The sequence below is a fragment of the Glycine soja genome, chromosome 4 (assembly GCF_004193775.1).
Source record: "Glycine soja cultivar W05 chromosome 4, ASM419377v2, whole genome shotgun sequence".
Taxonomy (NCBI): domain Eukaryota; kingdom Viridiplantae; phylum Streptophyta; class Magnoliopsida; order Fabales; family Fabaceae; genus Glycine; species Glycine soja.
In genome coordinates this window covers 20,189,769-20,201,154 of record NC_041005.1, presented here as the reverse complement: position 1 = coordinate 20,201,154, position 11,386 = coordinate 20,189,769, and the positions used below count along the sequence as shown (strand labels likewise).

General features: G+C 26.9%; 1 pseudogene; it reads right to left on the bottom strand.

The window, feature by feature from the left end:
- Positions 1-8,846: 8,846 nt before the first annotated feature.
- Positions 8,847-10,832, bottom strand: LOC114409502 (annotated as a pseudogene).
- Between the last annotated feature and the right edge of the window lie 554 nt (positions 10,833-11,386).

Here is an 11,386-nt window from a genome sequence, read left to right as displayed (position 1 = left end):
ACTACTTACGGATTAGTTATTCGTAGGAAGCATATGGATTGACAAACTGTAAGCTTCATACGGATTACCAATCCGTCTCCATATGCTTCTTATGGATGGGTAATCCGTATGAAGCTTACGGTTTGTCAATCCGTATGCTTCCTACGGATTACTAATCCGTAAGTAGTATACGGATTTTTAATCCGTAAGTTCAATTAACTTTATGGATTATCAAACTGTAAAACTAATTTAACTTACGGATTACCAATCCTTCTGTATTACGAAAAAAAAATTAACACCTTACCTCCGCCGACCAAACCAGCCACTGTCACGACCACCACTTGCTGACCAACCACCAAAGATGACACAACAACGAATGACAAAATCTTGTGAATAAACCTCTCATGGCACAAACGAAGGTGAATGAAAAACGAAAACAAACTCGGATGCAAAATGAATAATGAAAGCGCTACTTATAAGTCGGAGGTATAATGGGCATTTTCAAAATTTTGTTGGATGTACCAGCAAATCTGCTGGTGTCCAAAGCAAAATCTTCGTGGGCATGTCATGATACTAGTGGCGGAGCTATGTTGGGACAAAGGGGGCCCAAGGCCTGGCAAACTTTTTTTCAATTTTCTTATAGTTGTAAGCATTTTGTGTTTCTATCTCATTTTTCTATGTGTAATTGAACTTCGGTGGGTATACTTATACTATATGAGGGGTCATTTTTTGTTTGCAAGTATTCGGAACTACTAAATGTGGTGTTGCTGTGTAGTCTGGGTTTGTCATTTCAATCATAGGAAGGTTATATTACTAGGCGGTTATTAAATATTTATGATAATATTTACATAAATATTTAGTGATCATTACATGATGGGAGAAGGGGGATGGCATCATGGTCCGTTTCTTTTATTGTAATCCTTTTGTGTTTTCCTTATAAGAGTCTTTCATTTCATTGTTTCATTTTTCAAATAGCTTACGTTAAAATTAAATAGTCAATGTGTAAGTTTCCTTTATTTGAATTTGACACTAGTGGAAAGGCATGACCATATATTTTAGTTTTTATATTATTTTCTCTTATAGTATATAAAATTTCTATTAGTTTCAAAAAATATGAATGTTAAAATATATGTAAATATCTATTTATTTATTTATATCTATATACTATATGTATAAGAAACTTAAAATTTTATCAGCCGTGACGACAAAGAATTGTTAATTTGTTAAGAAAGCTTGAAGATTATTAGTCATTAGATCGAATTTGACAACTATAGTTGATTAGATTCAATAAATGTCTATCATATTTGAACATATTTTATTCATTAGATCAAGAATTTAATTTCACAATAATCATTGATTTGTCGACTATTTTTTGGTAAAAAAAAAGCTTGAACATTTTAAAACCATTAGATTTGTTTTATTAATTTACCAACAACCATCTATTTGAATCAATATGTTCTAACGTTTTAAAAAAATTATTCTATAGATATTATATATTTATTAAATACCATAAGAGAAAAATATTTATCCTTTTTATATATTTTTTAAAAATGTATACTTATCATAAAGTCATAATTATTTTCAAAATTATATTTTTAACTATTATTTTAAAGATAAAAAATAAATGCACAGATATATTAATAATAACATTAAAAAATGTTATGAAAAATTCACATTAATAAAAAAAATAAATTTCTCACATTAATTAACATCAGACATTAATGAAGAATTTCATCAATTAAAAATAGTCATATTTTTATTACTGTAAATATTTTCTTAAAATCTTAAATAGTTGACAATATTGTGTCATGAGAAAAAATATATTTATTTATTTTTTGACTATTAATAATACTATATATATATATATATATATATATATATATTAAGTATGTTAATTTAATTATTTGTTGCAAATAAAATTATACTTGCTATAAAATAAATTAAAACAATATGTGAAAAATGATTACATGAAAATAATTGTAAACATAATGAAATTTTGAATAAATTATAAATGAAATTAATATCCATTTATTTTGGTTACTTTTTGAAGGTAAGAATTTATATATGTCAACATATTACGAATTAGTTAGGATATACTTTTTATCTTTTTTAATTATAATCAGGATATACTTTCAACTTCAAAATAAAAATATATATTTTTCAATTTGTAAAAAGTAAAAACATTAGTATATTAAATCAATATATATTATAAGGTTCATTCGTTATAAAATATCATTGATATATTAAAGCAATATATTAAATGTATAATGGTTGATTCGTTATGAGCACCAGATCAAATGGTGGAATCATTATCAAATCATTTCACCAATTAAATTTGTTTCCGTTAATTTGGAAGGGCAAGAGTAATTCATTTAATATTTAAATCATTAATTTTACTGAAGTCATAAACTGAACTCATTATTATCATAATTAAAAATATGAAGTAGGTGTTTCTTTAACCTTTCTTATATATTTTGTATTCTTCTATGAGATTTTGGGGGTCAATTTGCAAGAGCATTTCAACATTCTTTATCTTTCATTTGCTCATTATTATTTTTTTCTTAACATTCTTTCTCCCTTGTTTTGCTATTGCATGAAATTTAATTCAAATCTAATATAACATCCATGGTTACATATCGAATTAATTCAATTCTAACATTGAATATGAAATTCAAAGATATCAAATAAGAAATAATATTTTAAACCATCGAACTATAATATAATATATCATCCATTAATATTTATACAATTTAAAAAGAATGAGAATCTGGCTCACCGGATTAAGAAATTTTATGGAAATATGCATCAAGCAATTAATAGGTATGCAACATGTACAAGTAGAGTCAAATGAAAATTTTTCATGTTACAATTTCAAAGGTATGGAACTTTAACCACTCTCACTTCATAGTTTTTTCTGTATGATAACCAATTCTTGAGTATTTGTATCTATATGCATGACAACCTCTTCATAATATTCTTGAGTATATTCATATCTATATATAAATGAGTCAAGATAATCAAATTAAATTAATAATAATAATAATAGTAATAATAATAAAAGCTTATGCTGAATTCATCTTAATAATTGATCAGAAAACAGATAAAGCTATGAAGTGAGAATGGCTAAAGTTTTTTGGTTAATTTTTTTCTGTAACTTTTCATATAAATTCATTTTATTTTGCTATTAACTTCTATTTTGTCAAATTCACACACTTTTCTTTTGACATATTTCCCTGACATACATGTGAGAGATTGAAAGTTTGACTTCATTAATATTCTTCGGTTCTTTGTGTTTTTATTTGCTCTATTTTTTTTTCTTTTTGGCATAGCATTTTTTTTTATCACATTTGTTATTACGGTTTGAGAGAATGATCGAGAATCTCATTTAATATGTCTTACTTAATTACCATGACACTTTTTTTGCAAATAAGATATGAAAGTTCATCATCAAATGAATTTAGCAAAGCATGAGAAGTGAGGATTGAGAACCAAACATCACATAACAATTAATCTTTGTGTTTTTGTTTAGGGTTATTAATTTATTTTGTTCTGTCCATGTATGTAATTCTATGCATTTTTTCTTTTTGTTTCTCATTTTACTATTATTTTACTATTATGTTATTTTATGTTTTGATCATTATCGTTTAACTATTTCATAGATATTTTTCTTTCTCATTTTCAGCAACTACACAAATCAATAATTTATTCGTGTTTTACTTTATATGTTGAACTTACAACATTATTTTTTTAACATGAGACGAAGAGATCCTAATATAGATGGATGATATTTAGAATAATATACTTAAGTGTGCATCCTAATTATTTTCTCCGTAGCTCTTTAAAAATGACAATAAATTTGATACAAAAGCCTCATAGGTATTTTATAGGAAAAATAATGTTAAATAGTACATAATCTACAATAATAATTAAATTCAATATAAAAATATTTTTTCATATAGATTTTTCATATAAGTAATATACAAACAAGATAAAGATAATAATAATAATAATAATAATAATAATAATAATAATAATGATAATAATAATAATAAAGTATTCAATAAGACAATAATAGTATAGTTACTACTATTAATAACATTGTCTTTCCAAATTCATTTGATAAGAAAGAAATTTTATATTTCCAGAAATCATGATTTTTGGGAAATTATGTTTCTTATGAATGAACAAAATTTATTTGGTTGGTTATTTAGAATCTTTAGTTAAGTTTTCTATAAATAAAAGAATTATGAATATTTATATCAGTTATTTTTATTATTTATCACATTATATAATTTAATAAAAAAATAATATGATATTTTTACTGTAATAAGAGAAAAGTTAAACTTGAAAAAAAAAAAGATTTTCAGCTCTCATATGACAGTTTCCGTGAAAAATCGATTAAAAAACATTCTTGATAAATATTATTTTCCATTAATGTTATTTTTTTTAAATCCATACCAAACATAGAAAACTAAATTTCCCAACCTATATAATTCCCAGAAAACCAAAGACATCTCTCCTACCAAACACTCCCTAAAAGTGAGAAAAATTAGTAACATGTATAAAAAAATTAAAATGTAATAATTTTTAAAAAATAGGAGCGCATATAAATAATAATTCTTATATACATAAATAATCCTAATAATAATTAAATTAAAGGATATAAAAACTCAAGTATATAATAATTCTATAGAAAAACACCTGCTAAAAGCAACAATTATTAAAATTTTAAAACCAAAGAAAGTAATCATAATAAAGTTCAATAATTTTGATATTTGGAAAGATAAGACCTGTTCGATAATAAATATAATTATTCATCCTCCTTAATTTAAATTTAATATAATTATATTTGATATACTCTTAAATATTTTAAAACATAATACTTTATTTATGTAAATATATTTTACAATATATTAAATACAAAGATAAAAAATATATAATTTAAATAAATCTGCGTGAGGCACGGGTTTAAAATATAGTGAAGAGCTATAAGAAGATTTAGAAGGATGAATAATACACAAGAGATTAAGATAAAGTAACAGATAGTTTATAACAATAAAAGGAGTGATTCATAATATAAAACAGCCTTTTGCATTCATGAATCTCATTTTTTCTGTAACTTTTATATCTTTGTTGTGTTTGGAAAAACTTATATAATAACTTAAATCTATTTCTTATGTGTGAATTTTTATTATGGGTTTTTCGTGCAATTTTGTTATGATTTTCTTGTAATTGTTTTAGGAAAAATTTGTTTTGATTTTGGAAAAAATTATGATTATTTCCTTCAAAAACTCGTTTAAAACATTAATATTTTTGCGTATAATAAAATATTAATAATTAATATTTAAAAATAGCATTGAATACTTAAAATCACCTATAAAAATAATATTATCAAAAAATTTATATTTAATTTATAGATTATAATTTTAATTATTTTGGTCCCTTCAAACTTTTTTGTCAAGGTCCGCCATTACATGATACTATAGAAAGTTTGATTCAATCAACTTCACCAAAAAAAATATTAAACTATTTTTTTAAAAAATTTCTAGTAAGACCGAGTATAAGTTCTCATTTAATAATAATTTATCGAGTAAATAGATTTTTTTCTTCTTATCAAATTAGGTGATTTCATAAAAGAGATACAAAACTGGTGTTGTTTTAAAACTATTTAATTACTTGTCATGGATGATTTTGATAACTCAATTTAAGAGACATCAATCAAAATGATGTCTCCTATTCTTCATTTGTCCGGAGGAAGCGTCACATTGGTGGACGAAGCCTATTCAGATGAAATATCAGTAAATTCATTTTTCAATACACAAGAAAAAAATGACTTTAATATATGTTTGATCCCTAACTAATTTTTCAATTTTAAATTAATCCCTTATATTTTAAAAGTTCTAAAATAATCCCCTAAAAAAAATTTAGTAACACTTTAATAGACCAACATTATTTTAGGAAAAAAAAATTGTGGTTACAGTTGATTATTTTGAGGGTACTATAGAATCTAGCTAAAGTAAGTTAAATGCACAATACACCGTAAGTGGATTGAATTCACACACACAAAAAAAAGGGTAAGCGAATTGATGAATGAAAGTTTGGCAAGGGACAGAAGAATGAAAATAAAATAAAATTAGCATGTATTTATTTTACTTTTCGTCTTATAACTTCTACCTTGTTTTTTTTCCCTACTTTTTTTATTTTTTTATTACATTTGTTATATCTATCATTCTTTCTCCTATGTATACACCCAAAAAAGGGTGTACATTTATCATTAATTCAAAAGAATAGGGGTGTGCATTATTGTTTTGTTTGTGTGAAAGTTCAACACTGTTCACTATAAAAAAAAACCTGTTTTTATGACACACATTCTAAGACGATTTTTTAGAATTGTTTTAGGATGTGCGTCAGTGACATTTTATTAATTAACATCAATGTAACTATAATGATTTATGACACCGTCTTTGTAGGTAGGTTAGGATAACATTTTTGTAATTTGAGGACTTTATTCTAAGAGGGTGTCATTAGAAAACGTTTGATTCCAGTAGAGTTGTTAAGTCATCAATTTTTTGAAATACGACTAATTAAGTCAAATTGTTTAAGCAACATTTTTTTTTAGAATTCGACGTACTCAAATTGATTCTCCTCACAAGTCACAAGCTAAGGCTTCCACTACTCCTCTCGTATTATTTTCCCTTTAAAGTAATACACATTCTTTAATAAATTTATTAATTTGTACATAAAATATATAATGATAAATTTTTTTTGTTTAGAGTGGTATGCGTTAGTTAGAAATAAAACTCTATAAATAGAACACTTAGGAATTGTCATTGTGTCTTTTATCAATTTTAATCAACATGAGTTTCTTCTATGACACTCCTCTCTTATATTTTGAACTCTATGATGTATGATCACAATTTGTTGGTGTTACTTGCATTTCTCCTCAAATCAATTCATATGAGAATTTTGATAATTTTTATCTTTTTAGAAAAGTATTTTATTAAAAATGTTAAGTTAAAGTATTTTATATTAATAAATCAAAATGATTGCATATTTGCATGATTAGGCCATATAGGCCGAGAGAGTATGATATAGCAGCCCGAATTTGCATTCATTATAATGAAGAGTTTAACAAAGGAAAAAAAAAAGATTATAAAAAAAAACAGGAAAAAAAGAAGGATTTTAATCTGTAAAAAAAAAAGGAAGGATTTTAGTGAAGCAATAATGCAGAGTCCACCCTTTGAAAAAAAAAAAGAACGTAGAGTTCACACAAAAATCCATTCCTTCAATGTACGGACATATGGAATAAGGAGGAGAGCGTTTGATTTACAAGAGATAAATAAAATAATTTTTTTAAATTAAAGTAGAGAAAAATGGATCTCACATAATAAAGTACAATTTTTTCTTTTATATATATATATATATATATATATATATTTTCCTCATTTAGAACAAATACATCCTAAGTCTTTGGTAAGAGGGAAATAGGATGAGTGAGGAAAAAAATAGAGAAAATTGTATGGAACTCACAATTCCTACACTTTATTTTAATTAGAAAATTCTTATATTTACATGATCTCAACCATGGGTGATAGACAAAATTGTCCAATGATATTTGTTTCTTCCTTTCTCTATTGTACTGCACCTCGGCACACCATTTGCCCAATGATGTATGGTTTTTTTTTTCTCTTTTCACTTTCTATACAATTAAATAAGAAAAAAGATTTATTTTTTCATTTTCTATCTCACCAAACAATTTATAAGAACATGTCGCTTTCTATTTTTTTCACTTCATCTTTATTTCCTTTTATTTTATTCTTTAAATCAAGCATGCCAAGGACCCTCTTGCACTTGCACCTCTGCTCGAGTCAATTCTGAAAATTTTGTGTGGGTGCTTATAGAAATGGGGTTGTGATATATATATTGAAAGAAATGTACTGTATATTTTATGCTCTGTATATTCCTATGATTTGGTTAGGACACATCTTGTATTCTAATCTGTTAATAAAAGTTATTTTGGCCTTAGAAAAAAACGTTTTGCATCTTATTTAAGCTACTTTATTTATTGTGAGTAAATTCATGTCCAATAACTACGTTAACCTATGCCCTGCCGTTCATTAGGTTTTGAACTAATTTTTAATATTTCTTTATTCTGAGGACCTTTTAATTACACTTGATCTTAGCCAAATGGCCGAGAAAGGTATCGATGACCTTTTAAGTTTTAATTGAAGCCTTTCCTTCGCATAAATAAAACTAGATTAAATCTAATATTAAATAAATGAATTAAAAATAAATTAAATTTTTTCATTTTTTATTCAAGCCCGTTTAAAATTAATTTAAAATTGGTTTTAGAACCAATGCTTAATTCAAAATCACTTTTTATATCAAAACTTAATAGGAAAATATAACTAATGTCCTAAAGAATTTAAAATAAAAATATTTTCATTGGAAGGTGAAAATTTATGTTGTTCATGATTTTTTTTTATACTTTCTCTTATGATTTACACAATAATATATGTTCCTCTTTTAGTTGTTTAACTAATGCCATAAGAGTACCCAAACTTATATTTAAATATGGTTTTGATTTAGTTTCAAATTAGTTTGAAAATGAATTTTGTAAAAACAGAGATCGGATTTAAAACCAACTTCAGTAAAAAAATCCTCCTTTAAAATCACTTTAAAATTTGGCATGGACAAAACTAGATTAAATCTAATTGGCTTTGCCACTACTGGTTTGATTTAAATTATGATTTGGTAGTTTTTTTTTTCACAGCCCAATTTTTTTTAATGACGACAATGAGCTTAGAACTTAACATTTCATACAAATTATCTAAACTCTCCACCACTTGACCAATAGTGGCAGAATCGATCCAAGTGGATTACAGCCATATTTCTTTAAAATTAAGCAGGCAAAGAATAGAAAAAAAATCTTGTGCATTAATCACCTAAGAGAAAGAGCTGAACAATTTATATTTGTCAGACAAAATTGAATTTGAAATGAAATTCTCTCTTCTGTCAGTGGCCTATACTACACATTTCTTTCAGTATGATTGAGATGCCATCTACTCTTCTCACTAGTTAGTTGGCGAGTCAGAGGAGATGTAAGTTTTCTTGGGAACACATCTATATGATGTATCATTTATTTTTAACTGAGATTAACCACTCTTTGATGCTCCATTTTTGTCCTAGTTTTATCTGGTGAATGGCTTTCTTCTGTTTCCTTCCTTTTTTTTGTTGATTTGTTGGACTTCTTCATCCTTAACTTTTGATTTCAACAAATGTGGCCTCAGCTTGTTTACATCTGACTGTTGAACTGGTTTCAAAAAGAATTCATCAGCTCCATCTTCTAGGCATCTGATACAAACAAAAATGAAGGTCTTGTTAGATTTCAAGTTCAGTCATGTGATGCAATCAGAATTTGTGAATTTGAAGAAAAACAAATATATTTTGTCTTGACATAATTAAAATTTTGGTAATTGGATTCAATTTCCCTCACCTGTTGATCCTTGCTGGGACATTCTCTGAGGACATAATCACCACTGGTATGTCTTTAAGAGATTTAGATTCCTACAAGTCAATAACTTTCTGTTATTTTTCTAGCATCAAACCAGGGAAGATACAAGCAATTGAAGGTTACAATGCACATCACAAAAATGGTTTGAGAGTTGTTATCATGAAAGATTGATAAATACCTCATTTGAGTTGTATAAAATGTTGTTTCTGAAATCAGATCCCATCATTTCAAATTTTTTAATGAATGAAGGGGGAAAAAGTATTCAAATTCAATGTATAATTTGGGAAAAGTTTTATGATGTACACAAATTTTGGAATTGAGGAGAAAATAGTAAACTATTTTTATAAAGTATAAACAACATAAGGAAGAGTAACACAACTACACAAGCCATGCCATCAGTATAAAAATATCCCAGGAGTTTACCTTGATCTTTTTCAGCAGATCATAGCCTGTCATTTCTGGCATACAGTAATCAGTTATGATCAGGTTTACTTCTACATCCTGCAATCAGAAGTAACATGATTAGAAAGTTTAAAATATGTACGTATCAGTATTTGTTGACTTTGCTAGAGGATTATTGTACCTGATGGGATTCTAGAGCAATAGAGGGAGGCTCTTTATTTCTCTGCTCATCTTCAACCAAACCAAGAAACTTCAAAGCCTTACTACCAGAGTCCAAAGCAGTAACTGTAATTACAAAATACCAAAATGAATTAGATTTCAAATTAGGCAAAACCAAATCGCCCCTTCAAATAATTTAACATATATAAAAGACCAAAGAAACCACGTAATTACATTATTTATCTAATCATGTTTCTGTATAGCAATCCAAGTACATATTTTTATAGGAAATTAATGAAAACCACAAAATAACAAACACAAAATGAATAGAATTAGAAAAATACCATGAAAGGAAGAGGTTTTGAGGAGCCTCTCAATCAACATTCTGTCAATAAGGCTGTCATCAACAGCCAGAACATGAAACTGAGCCTCTGCAGCCATACCCATGATTCTGATGATGTGAAAGTGCAAGCCAAAAACAAAAGAGGCAAGGAATAATAACAGAAAAAAGAAGGAAGAGATATGAATAGGAAAAGAATAGAATACAAGGATGAAGAAAGTGATGTGAGATGAAGATGAAGGAGGGTGGCATGCACATTTTAAAAGGGGGAGCACACATCATAGTCGAGAAGGATACAAAATGCCACCAAGGAAATCTGACAGTTTGGAAAGCAAGATCCGACAGATTTCATCAAGAATCTGGCGGATCTTCTGGGGTTGATTTTTGAATTGAAAAACAAGCAAAGAAAGGTGCTCTTATTGTACCAAACTCAAAATCTGACTTGTTCATTACTATTATTATTATTATTATTATTATTATTCTATTTGACCCTTTTTTTTATGGTTAAAGACAAAATTATTGAATTCAATAATTATAACTCACTTGAGAACACACTCTGAATTCGTGGGGGATGACATATAATCTGGAGGAAAGACATAATCTGGAGGAAAGACAATGAATTTTTAAGTGTGACATAATCAACTCAAAGGGTTAAGTTGAAGCTTGTCGGGTATCTCAGGTCCCACCAGAACTCAAATGCCCTAATCACTGTGGATAAAAAAAAAAAAAGACAACTATTGGGGTGTGCTACACTGTTCTCTTAAGCCTTAACCCTACTATTGCCCTTTCACGAGACCAAACCATCATTGTTCAGTGTTCAGAGTCGTGTGGATTCTATTCTATTCCATGCACGTGCATGACCTGCATAGCACTAAGTGATGACCCTCGTACTAGTACAACTATACAAGCCAATACAAAACGTAATTTTCTTGCTTTGATTACTATTATGAAATGTTTGTTTGTCTTTAGTCGTTCTTTGAGAGCCAATATTG